Source organism: Hippoglossus stenolepis, chromosome 22 (genome assembly GCF_022539355.2).
Source record: "Hippoglossus stenolepis isolate QCI-W04-F060 chromosome 22, HSTE1.2, whole genome shotgun sequence".
In the NCBI taxonomy this organism is placed as follows: domain Eukaryota; kingdom Metazoa; phylum Chordata; class Actinopteri; order Pleuronectiformes; family Pleuronectidae; genus Hippoglossus; species Hippoglossus stenolepis.
Window position 1 is genome coordinate 8,929,436 of NC_061504.1, and position 12,823 is coordinate 8,942,258.

The 12,823-nt window shown below is 43.1% G+C and overlaps 1 long non-coding RNA gene across 1 annotated transcript; it reads right to left on the minus strand.

The window, feature by feature from the left end:
• Nucleotides 1–5,954: 5,954 nt before the first annotated feature.
• LOC118101665 lies at nt 5,955–12,545 on the minus strand. The gene is made up of 4 exons (XR_004694572.2): nt 12,447–12,545; nt 11,520–11,700; nt 7,227–7,389; nt 5,955–6,066 (listed from the first exon to the last, which is right to left on the minus strand). It is a non-coding gene; the product is annotated as an uncharacterized LOC118101665 (long non-coding RNA).
• Nucleotides 12,546–12,823: the final 278 nt, after the last annotated feature.

Below are 12,823 nucleotides of genomic sequence, written 5' to 3' on the forward strand. Positions count from 1 at the left end.
TCACCAACTCAGTAACCAGTTTTAATTCAAAACTGAAAAAATAGTGTGTCATTCAAAACCTTAAAAAGCCCCATTAGCTTTCCCATCAGCGCTCCTCTGATGCTAAAGCCCTGCAGAAAAACAGGCTTTTTAAATAGCTCTGAATTCCAGACGTGTGCTTTGCTTGAACCTTGCAGCTGACATGCCAGCGAGCGGTTACTTTTAAAAACAGGATTAATGTTAGTTGACTTATACCAAGGGAGTTCCGATCCCTTTGCTGAGTCTGAATATTCCAAGACACGCGTGTAGCGCATAATCTTCTGCTTTTAGTGGAAACTCATTATAAACATCAACACATCAGTGCTCAGGGAATCACGAGGATTCAGAGGGAATGCTAAATAAGGGCAACGGGCTGCTGAGTTATGAAGATTCACATTTAAAAGTTGTCAAATCACTAGATGTGTGTAATCTGGTACAATATGTATAAATCAATGGGTTGTAAATCAAGGGGTTGTATCAGTGTTCTGCAAAGACTGTGTGTAAAGATGGACGACATGACAGCCCCCCAAAGTAAAGCCAGTGCGTCTTGATTGCCCCCAGTGGTTGGCTGCATTGTAACCACGCCTCCTCCATGTTCATAGAAGGGACAAGGACCAAAGAAAAAAAAGTACATGTCAAATAAACTTTTCTTATCACTTTGGATGTATGTCCAAATGTTCATATTTCACGTAAGTTTGATTTTAATCGATTATTTGATGCTATAAAAACGTTTTGAAACGTCAACATGGTAGTTAGATTTACCAACATGGTTGGTAAAATGTGTGTATCTGCAGGACGTCGATACCGTGGCTCCAGGTTGGCAAGATATTTTGGCTCCATTTCTGGATAGTGGGAGGACATGGACACACGCTGGTGATCTTTAGGGCACTTTCACACATATGCAAATTCAAAGCATATACACCCGTCAACGGTCAACAAACATTGAACACGGGAAGCCAATGATTTATTCGCCCCCTTCGCTCGCACAGATCGGAAGTTTAGGTTCGCAGCTGATACATTTGTGTATAACAGAATACGACAGTCATTTTAGCTGCTTGCATCATCAATTCAACCAGGATTTAAAAGTCAAGTATTATGATTTTAATGGATCTTTTAGTACCGTTTCCATTGCCCCTTTGTCTTCGACTGACCGCTGTGTAAATTGGTGCAGGTACTTAAGTATATGCATAATTTGACGACAACATTCATGGGAACTCTCTTTTCTCTGAACTCCACTGAGTCACCAGCCCGTCATAAAACGCTCAAATGAGCCATTGGAGCCATTAGCAGTGACACACGAAATTGTCCTGAGTCACTCTTGCTCCGAGTGGCATTAGAAAAGGGACGCTCATCGCCATAGAGACGTGTCGAGCTGTCACCACGGCAACCTTCGATCATGAAAACCTTCCTGGGACAGCTGTTGTGATCTCGTGTGATTAAACATGTGTTTTAGTCATCGTGAGCTCTCAGCCTAATAACAAGGAATGGAGGGGAATAATAAAAAAAAAGGAGGCGGAGGATAGAGAGAGGGATGAAACGTTTCTTGTGTCAACTGAGAGATCTCTTCTTCTCTTAGACTACATTAGGAGAACACTTGAAAGAGAGCAGGGATTTTTACAGAGTGTGTGTGTGAGAGAGAGAGAGAAAGCGAGCGACGGGGGCGTCTGGAAGAAATTAAAAGCAAAGAAATGAAAGAAAAATATATAACAAGCCCTGCAGCAATATGTGGACTTATTACAAAGTCCAGGCCCAGTGAGCAAATAAGAGGCTGCCGTTAAAATAGAAAGCTCAGTGTATTACCTCATATAGCCAAGGAATACTTTGAATATTACATTCTGCTGTATATTGCTGAGTGGGAGCATTCAGAAAAAGGCACAGAGCAAACATGTGTCTGGATGGAAATTGCCGGTCTAGGAGGTGTGGGGGATTCGGTTTCACTGCCCAAAGGGAAAAAATGTCATTTCTGCAAAGGGTTAGAGGGTGAAACACAGTAAAAATCGAGCCTCGCCCCTTATTCGGCAGCGTCCCTCTAACCTTTTATTCCCCCTCTTTCTGTCCGTCTCTCCATTTCCCAGCAGAGCTATCACTGGCATGGCTCATCTGCTGTTGAGTCTTCAGTCATAAAAAGAGCACAGTATTTATCAGACCCGGCTTTCTAGCTTTTTTTATGTGGAGCTATATTCTGCATAATGAACCTGCAACAGATACACAATTTCACCTCAACCGGCAACCAAGAAAAAAGGAAATAAGTATTTTATTCCAGGCCTCATTGACAAACTCTTGATGATAGTATGAATAGATTTACTTCGAATTTATCAATAAAAATGTTTCTATCACACTGATTAAAAACAGTCAGGATTGTCCTTTTTTTGTACCCCCTTCTGCATTTTGACTATTTATTTTCTTGTTGTGCACCACTTTGTCCTTTGTTATGAAAAGTGCTGTATAAATACAATTATTGTCAAATAAAGTTACTACTGTCCCACTGTGAAATCCCTGGCATTTCTGCAAACAAGCACACAAATGGCAACGCAAAATAAAAAAACAATCAAGCAAGGTAGGACCATCTCTGCGGATTCAAAGCCAGAATTTATCTGCAGCTGCTAGTCCCATAAAAGTATTATTTCATTCATTACATATGAAGCTATTTTTCAAAAATGAAAGTAAGTAAGAGTGACTTATTTAAAAATAACCTCTCGTCCACACGCAAACCTGGAACACGATATTTCCGTCAGTCAGTCCCTCAAGCCTCTTGGCTGTGAATAGAAACATCTAAAATAAAAACCTGTCAAAGTAACGTAACACAGCAACGTGCTGTCCCTTGCTGACTATTACACTCAATCACTAATCAAGTCCATGAGGGTTCAGGGGTCGAGTCCTTGAGGGGGGGACATTGGGATTTACAGCCATAGACTTTACATGCAGACTCAGAGGCAGGATAAACACAGTCTTTATGGCAGCAGGGTTTGGTCCATAGGTTATCAGACCAATTAGCAAAAAAATCCCCAAAATGGCAGGCAACAGAACTGGTAATATGGACGCACACATAGAAACTCACTGAGCCTGTAAGCTGAACACCAGGGAACAAGAAGAACAGGATAAGACAGAGAAACAAAGAGACAACTGGACATGCAACAAAACAAGGGCTGTGTCCGAAATCACTCACTGTTCACTACGATCTATAAATTTGCTATTTTAATAGTGAGGGCGACATGGTGGTGCAGTGGTGAGCAAGGACATTCCTGGTTCAAATGTGAATTTGAATGTGCAGTTTGCATGTTCTCCCTGTATATGCATGGGTTTTCTCCCATTACTGGCTTCCTCCCACAGTCCAAACACATGCAGATTGGGTTAATGGGAGATTCTGAATCGACCATAGGTGTAAATGTGAGAGTGAATAGCTGTTTGTCTCTGTATGTTGGCCCTGTGATACGCTGGCGACCAATCCAGGATGTAGGCCCCCTCTCAGCCAATGTCAGATGCGACTCTCAAAGGATAAGCAGTGTAGATAATGGTAGGATGGATATTTGTGTAAAAGTTAGAGTAAAAAAAAGCACATTGAACTTTGGAATTACTTTTTTTTTCTGTTGTGGAACTATTTCTTGGCACTTGTAATTTAGTTTTCTTTGGATTTCATTATGGCTTTTGTCAGTTTCGTTCTGGACTTTCCTTTGTTTGGACTTTATTTGTTCTTTTATTTGTTTGGACTTGTTATTTCCTGTTTTACTTTGTAGCATCTTCCTGTGTGTCTGTTGCTTGTTCTTGTTTCACCTGTGTCCAATCACCCTGCCTCCTTGTGTATTCAGTCTCTGTGCCGTCCAAATCTTTGTCCTTGTTTCTGTTCTTGTTTCCTGATATTTCTTTGTGCTTCATTTGACTATTTTTGTGCACATTTCTGTGCCTGTGTCCCTTTTTGCCACCTGAGTTTGGATTTACTGGAGTTTCGCTTCTCTACCTGCCTGAACCTCGGCCCTCTCAACTCATCTGACTGTAAGTGTGTCTTTATTTGTGTGTATTTATTAAACCGTCACTAGTGCACCCTCCTGTCTGGATCTCTGCATATATCAGCCTGTTGGTAGTGTAATGGTTTGCAATGGGAAACTCAAAAAGAAGCCAAGTACGGCCTGGATTCGGGTGCTGCCATCTTAGGCTTTTGACTGCATTTGGAGCCAGAGTCTGAGCGGTGGTGATCGTGGTGTTGAGGGTCCCGCTGACACACATGCTCGGCCATTAGTGAGTCAGTAATGACCTAAAATGATAGAAACCATCTTTAGGGAAAACATTTTTTTTTTTTGTTTGGTACATGTCCCACCTGCTGAGATGGAGGACTGTTTATGACCTATACAGCAGCCAGCCACCAGGGGGCAATCAAGATAATGTGGCTTCGCTGTGAGAGCTGTCATGTCATACATCTTTTAAACAGTCCATAGCAAGGGTATTAATGAAAAATTCAAAGAGCTCCAGATACAGAAAATGTCCTCTAGCAAAGGTCCAGAACATCGTGATGTCAACCTAGTGTTATGAATTACTGTAATATATATACTGAAATACTAGATGCATCAACAACTGACAATACTTTCATAATATTTTTGTCCGTTTTTATAAATATGAGTATTTATAAATAGGTACGTAAGTGAGATGATTTACAAAGCATGAAATTTGTCTGTTAGTTTCCTTGGCTGCTAAACCAGTGCTGTAAGGCTGCACTGGTTAAAATAGAAACATACAAATACTCTTAATGGTTAAGACTTCTGTGTTTGTTTTTGAAGGGGTTGTATTATCAGTACTAGAGCTTATAATGTTTTGGCAAAGACATAAAAAAACTTGATGCAATACCCAGCGTCAGTTTGTTACTGACACCAAAACTCTGATCCTGGTATTTTTCTTAATATCCCTCTGCCCTCACTCGCTTCACCCTCCATCATCCTAGTTTCTCTTCTCCTTCCCTGGCACCCATCCCCCTCTTCTTCTTCCTCACAGCCAGGAGGCCAACGTTTGATAATGTCATATCATTCTGTAATGTACTCTGGTCATGACTCACCTGCAGATGGCTTGGAGAAATACACTTTTTTTTTCCCTCTCCCCCTGCGGTGCCCTAGTTATCAATAAAGAACGGCACAGGGCTGTCAAACTGCGCTCCTTCTCGTGGTGTGATATAGAAATTAGGTAATTTGGATGCTGTGGAGCAGGACGCTGGGTTGCTGGCAACTCTCACTCATAATTTGGAATTTGGGTCCTCTGATAAGTCATGATTAAATGCAGTGCTCAGGAAAACATGCCGGGACGTGGAGGAAGTTGGATGACTTGCTGGTGTGCATTCAAAGTGACATACATCAGTGTTAAGGGATGACAGTTGAGAGTTTCTTCTTGTGGGAGTATACTGGTTAAGTGTTTAGCCCATTAAGGGGTTTCTAAAGCAGATTAAAAAGTATTTCAACTTTATAAAATAAATATTAAGATTATTTAAAAAAGACTTAAAACACAGACAGACCTAGGGATTTGAAAAGCCCTAGGACTGTGAAAAGGCTACACAGGTTCTCTTAAAATCAGTGATGAGCAGAGTTTAAACCAGAGTAAAATATATTTAAAAAGGTTAATTTGGAAAGAACGATCAGCAGAAAAAGACAGTGACTATATCTAAAATGTCTCTTCTCTCAAAATGTCTTGGGCTGATATTGTCTCTCAACGAGTGAAACCTTTGGTCCAACGTGAATGTTGACTGTCGCCCTCTCCCCCACAGGCCGCTCCATGGTCTTCTCTTGTCCTGTGGTCGCCATCGCCTGCTCTCACTATGCACGGATCAAGCTGGAGAGACAAACACAACCGCCAGTTTCCTGCGGATACACCAACCCAGATTCTCCACCCCTCGCCTGGCCCCGCAGCCGAACCTCCCGATGCCCTTCACATTAAAAGGTGAAAGTTGCTTTCAGTTTCCCTGGGTGGTTACGACCACGCTGCCGGCCCAGGTTAGAGTATTCACGCTGAACGGACACGAGTCGCCACCCGTGTTGCCACTTTGCTGATTGCAGCTTGGGGTCGGTCAGTGTCCTTTAGGGGCAAATGGAAAAAAACACGATGAACACAGATAATAAAAGCACAACAATAAATTAAAATCATGAAGAAAGTCAAAAAACACCCAAATAATACTAAACACATTCACAGTTTAAAAAAAATGCCCGGTTTAAAAAAGCAACGTAAAAATCCAACCATGTATCAACCCCTGTCACACTGACCCCGTCACACTTGGGTAAAATAGAAAAAGTCAAACATCGGCAGTGACGATGTCGACAATAGGAGAGAAGTGGGATGCAGAGGAGTGTGTGAAGAGGTTATCAAAGGGGAAATGAAGCATCATGGGAAGAGACAAAGGGCTGCAGAGATGTGGCGATTGCGCTGTTAATCTCTGACAGCACTGAAGAAGATACAAGTCTAGGGAAGAAGAGGAGGCCGACAAAGGAAAAGACAACAACTAACACCAGTTTGGCTCATTTCCCGACAATTTGACTACAAAACTTGACATTTTTGGGATTATCACGCACGTCGTGTCCCATTACTCAACGGAACAAGAACAAGGGGACAAGGACGGGGAAAGCATTGTTGAGACATTCCTCTAATCTCCTCTGCATTAGAACTGACAACTCCTAATGGTCAGCTGCTCTCTGTCACTTCTGATGCTGCAGCTGCTGCACGTTTGCACCAGATTGCTATGGCACTAATAGTTTTATAATTACCTCAAAATGTCGTGAGTGCTTACTTGCCCATGGGGGGGGGGCGCTCACACTGTGGGAGTTTAACCAAAGACCACCCCCTCCCTGCTATCACCGTTACCCTCTTCCTGCCTTTTGGTGTTTTCTGCAATAAATTAGCCTTATTTTACTTCATGTCCACACATGTATTTCTGTTGTGTGCATGCAGACATGCGATAAATATGTCAACTGTCCCTCCGCAGATATACCAGCTGCTCATAAACAACTCAAACTCTACTGTGGAAGACGATGTTACCAGTCAATGCAGATTTAGGGTCATCAATCAATGTGATAGAGTGGAGGGTATTATAAAAAAGAGCGAGGTAGATGTTGCATTCAACGTACACTGAATTAATTCAAATTATGCAGGATTTTAAAGTACAAAATTTGAATGATATAACAAATTATAAGCGTTGGGTGAATAATATTCTGCAAAAAAAAATGGCGTATTGCCTTCCTCACCAGACTGTGGGAGGGCAGCATCGTAGCGCGGCTGATCGCTGTGTTGGAACGAAGCAGCCAGAGAACGGTTTGAACCTTTTTTGCCTCCGTACGTGATGATACATCTTCATTTAGGGGGAGGACAGGAAGTCTTGAGTCGTTCATTAGGCGGCACACAAAGACTCTGTTGAAGATGACATTGCACAGTGAGGCGTCCATGAAACACATGTATGGAAATTGTCATTAGCGAGCTCATTAATCACATTTCGAAGGAGGATACCAGCTTCGCTTTGACACTGTGTCGTCTGCACATGCTGGAAACATTGACAAAATCCTTTTCGTGGATCAATTTGTGGATGACGTACATTAAATGTGTGTGTGTGATGGCATGAGAAGGGAGTACACGATAATGCGACAGAGGAGTTGCACGCCTCAGACCATAGACGGCTGCATTAAGTTACATTTTGCAGTGATGTGGCCGAACTAGACTGTAGCGGACGAACTAGCAAACGACTCCCCTAGTGCGAGAGCCAGACCTCTTAACTCCGACAGCCTGAAATCCTCCCCGTCATGGCGGGGAAGCTCTTGTTCAGCCGCAGCGATGATGTGGGTCGTATCACTGGAAGCTTTTGCCAGGCTCTGCAATCACAGCCGTGTTTTGAATTGAACTGATATATTTTCTAGCAAACAGGTTCACAGAGGGCGCGGGCATTAATTGGTGGGTGCACGTTTGTTTGTTCTGGAGGCATCCGTGATGACAGAAGTGTATACAAAAAGGAAGGGGTGTAGGAGTGGTGGACGTGGGCTGAGACAAAAGCATGTGTCACACTCTTTTCTGTCTGTTGACTGCGATAAGCGGGTTTAGGTGGAAGACCTCCGAGCCGGTTGAAAGAGCCTGGACATGAAGGATGCAGCCATTCTTCTTTTGTCTTGTTTCCCATAGTTATAGAGGAAATAAATGAAGTAACTGTGATAATGTGTTGGTATCCTTGTTGAATGCAAGGCATATGTGTATTTTTCTATGTGTGCATTTGTTTTAATATCGTGTAGAAAACTGCCATCGGGCTGTGTCTCAGTCTTTCAGGGGCTGCATTTGAAAACCGATCGCAGGTGCAGGCGACAAATGCGTCCTTCCATCCTCGAGAAACAAAGTAGAGAGGTGAAGCCTTTTCTGGCCAACCCATCCCAGAATTCATTCAGCTTCGGCGTGGAATGGTTTTCTACAGAGGAGGATACCAGCCTCACTTTGACACTGTGTCTTCTGCACATCCGACAAGCTTTAAGATGTCCGGTGCTTGAGTGTCACGCTTCAACTCAACGAGCAGCTAACGGTGCCGTGTTAAAAAAACAAGGGTTTGTCGTATTTAACTGCAGCTCTGTTGCTAGGCCACAGCAGTAATGGCAGGACAAGCTGGCAACGTCGATCACAAATCCTCTGTAGACGAGACCGTCTCATTATGGTTTGGCCTTCAGTGTCTACACGACCCCCAAAGGAGGCGGCCCCTGAATTGGGACGGGGCTTATATGTTTTAGTGCCGACCTGTGGCCCCGGGGTCGAGAGAAATGAAACAACTCCCTGTTCTCCGACAACGTTCAGCATAAAACACAAGTGTCACAGTGAAGTTCTGTAGGCTCTGCAGCATTTTACTATCATATAAGAAAACTTGCAGCTTGAAGGTCGGGGCCTGACCTCTTTTTTGGGGTTTGTTTAAAAAACTAATAAAAAGGCAAAAGAGAGAGAGAGGGACATTTTTCTTTAAAAGCTTTGAATCATTTTTTTTTGTCTCCCAAGGCAAAGGAGTTCATAGATGTATCATTTCCAGAAAATCTGAGTAATGGTTTGGACAGCGTCTATTGAGAGTGCACTGGAGGCCATGAGTCCACCAAACTCAATTACCAACTGTTCAGAAAATGTTCTTTATCAGTGACAGTGATAGTGGGGGACGGGATGGAAATGGTGACAAATCACTTTTCTGGCTTTCTTTTCAATTATTTTATACGAGTAACACACAGGACTGGCACTGCGTTAATGTGTGCCGTCACAAAGTACACAAGATCCTGCCAGACACTGGAAGTGAAATCAAATCCTCATCACTCATTGTGACAGAAAGATTCAATTTAAGAGTGAAAAGCAAATTGCTGTAAGGTTTTACAGAAGTACCAGATTTTAAACATTAATATAGCAGCCAACGATTTTCTGGGTAAAGATATAGTGGAGCAAAGACGTCATGAGCAAAGGATGAAGTCATACTCCAACACTCTGTGTGTGGTGGGATCCAAACATCTGTATTTATTTTCATGGCCGGTCCAGGTGTATGTGTATTGTTAGTGCATGTACTGTAAGTCCATCCCTTCTAAACCTTTTACACTCCTTACCACATACTTTATATAAAGATGGACAATGTATCTCCACAACCTCCTGTTGTACACAAATGAAGCCAAAATATCCCAGACAAGGGTGCCACCATCTTGCGATTTTGATGTATTGAGGTCTCGCTGATGCACACGCTAAACCAATCTCAAGTCAGTATCAGTTGTCAATCATGACCTTTCACCCTGTTTCTATAGTATCAAGGAGGCCGGTTTATGACCTAAACTACAGCCAACCACTAGGGGGCGAACACGATGATTTGGCTTCACTTTTGGTGGGCTGTCATGTCGTCCATTCTTATATACAGTCCATGCTCCTCACACCAAGTATAAAAAAAAGATTTGTTCAGCTCCAATTGTCCGTGACATAAATATTCAAGTGACTCAAGTGGACACAGTATAATTGTGGTGCTTTATTTGCACTGTGATGTCTTTTGAAAGTATTTGTTTTGGTCCGAGATGCTGGTGCTAGTGAGACACCTACTGGTGGTTAATATTGTGTTTCTATCTTTAACGTGCTGGCTGTGTTTAAATGTTTTAATTTCTTCTTTCACGCCTGCCACCACACGTTTGATTTTCTTTCTTTTTATTGTTCAAGCAGAACAAACCTACTTTTGTACAGAGGGGAATTCATCTGATGAGTTTTTGTGCGCCCTTAACGTCCATGTGATTTGTGTGTTATCAACCTTGTGTGTTAGAGCCGCGTATCTGTGCTGTAGCGAACACTTATTCCCCATTGTGCTTGGATGCTATTAGAGAGGAGCGGTGGCAGATTGTTCTGATGAGCCCGAGGATGCTGTGTTATCTGCTGACGTGCAACATCCAATGCAAATGATGTTCCGGGAAGAAGCTATATGTTCATGCTGGGAAATTATTTATGAAGGTTCATCATTTGACATGTCTGGAGTTACAGGGATGCAGTTTGTCAGGGATTTAACACAAAGTCCATAATTGGCTCAGGATGAAAAATGTGAAAACAATCATGAGGCATTTTCTGACCTTGTGCATGATGCATGATTAGATTATTTGAAAAAGATAATTACATAAAGCAACCTTTGACAACAGAGAAATCTACACACTACTGCGGATTTAAGATTAGTGAATATCCTTCTTGTAACTCGAATAGGAGCAAAAGGAAAGTGACCACTGACAACAAAGGCCATGTGAGTTAGAGTCTTGCAGCTAGCTCACCGTTCCTGTCCCTGACGTTACTTCCGCTGGCATGCATGCTCCCTCATTAACGACAAAATAAGAATCATCGTTTTCGTTGCCTTAGAATTCAGCCCTCAATACAATAGAGTCTGCCAAGTTTCTACAGAGGCCTGTGGAAAATGTTTAAGTATCGTTCCAGAGGCTTAAAATTATCGTACACCAGTTATATTCAAGAAAAGTATAGAAATACATAGTCTACATTCTTAACAAATAAACAAATAAAACACACAGCCGATGTTTAGTTGAACAACTATTTCACGCCGCCTACAACTCGTAAAAGACAGATGCATGATCCATATTCACAGAAATCATCTTGCAACAATCATGTCGTAAACACAGGCGCAGGATCCATATTTTACTATACTGATTATTAGAATGGCAATTATCTCACATTATGGGAGTTTTGTTCTTACAGAGGGCAAATCATACAATTATAATTACTGTACATCTAGTAAACACTGGCTCTGGAGACTGGCTCACCGCTCGATGCCACTGAATTGTACAGATTGAACCTCGAAGGTATTGTAAAGATTCTTTGAGGTGACGGAAGTCGAACGTTTGAAGTTAGTGTTCTGACCTACTTTGAAGATTTCTTCCCCGTCTGTCACCTACTTTTACCTCGATCTCACGGTGAATCGCGGCGGTTACAGTTCTCGGTACTGACGTCGTTAGGAACATAGTTACATCGATGATTTATGTCACAAACGCGTATACATGCACATGATACGATACCTGAGGGAGAGGCTCAAAGAATCAACGTGTGACAACTTCTCCGCGCATCACGTTCCGGTCCGGCTCCACCTGTCACAGCGGCATTACCTCCCACCAGGCTCTGGGGAGAGGGACTTAGAGCAGATGGATGGGCTGATACGCAGGAGGGATCTGGTTCATGGGATGGGTTTCTATATGTGGGCTGAGAATATAGGTCAGTAACACATTTACACTCTTTTGCAATGTTGAGCTTTTGCACGAGGCGCTCCAAATTGCGACTCCCACTCTCTCCCATCATGCACCATCACTTTGTTGCCAAGGTGATGAATCAGAAAGACAAGAAAAGAGGCAAAACATTATCATCTCAGTAAAAAGAGTGGATTGGCTTTGTGTTTAAGTTCTTCGAGACGCAGACAAGTGCGGGAATGAACGCAACAGCAGCAATGATGTTTTGCTTCTTCCTGTTCCTCCTCCTGTCCAAGGATTTTTATTGTATATTTAAAGTTTTCGTTAACGTCTCCAAATGGCGTCACAATAAATCTCACCCCCTCCTCCATGCATGCCGCAGGAGGAGGTTGTTTTGCCGGATACTCGCTGTTGCACTGGGCTTGTTTGTGCGACACTATGTGTGCAACAGAGAAAAGGAGGAAAGAGAGATGGAGAGAATGTGACAGGGATGAGGAAGGGGGGGTGTTCGAGGAAGAAGGGGAAGCATGGAGGGGACGGCGAGAGGGATGGAGATGGAGGGGAGCCCGTGCTGCAGTGTTCTGGCTGCTTTCCAAGGGCAGCGTCGCTTCCAGTCAACAAACAAAATACTGGTCTCAGCTAAATATAACATTTCCCTTTGTGCCTTCAGAGAGGAGCACGTGGGGAGGCCCTGACCTGCGAGGGGCCTCCTGGAGCAGAATATGGCGCAGAGATCGGGGTCTGCTCCCCCTGTTTGCTTACCTTTTGGGCCTTTTTCTTCTGGCGTTGCACCTTTTCGCTTGTCGTTTCCCTTCTCGCTCCCTGCGTCACGCTCTCGCCTCTTCTGCCGCCATCTCTGTGTTGTGCTGAAATGAGCAGAAGTTGGCCTCTCCTGTCCCCCTGTTAGTTTGTCATGCGTGACAAACGGCACAGATGACTCCCATTGTCCCCTTAATCTCAAACCTCCTTTTCATTTTCTCCCTTTATTCATTCGCTTCCTCCCCCCCTTATCTCCCTTTTCTCCGAGACTTTATCATCTCACTTTGTTTCTTTTTTTCCTTTTTCTTTCTCCACCCGACACAAATACAGAGCTTTGAAAATGAACTACCACTGTCGCCGATGGACATTAATAATTTACA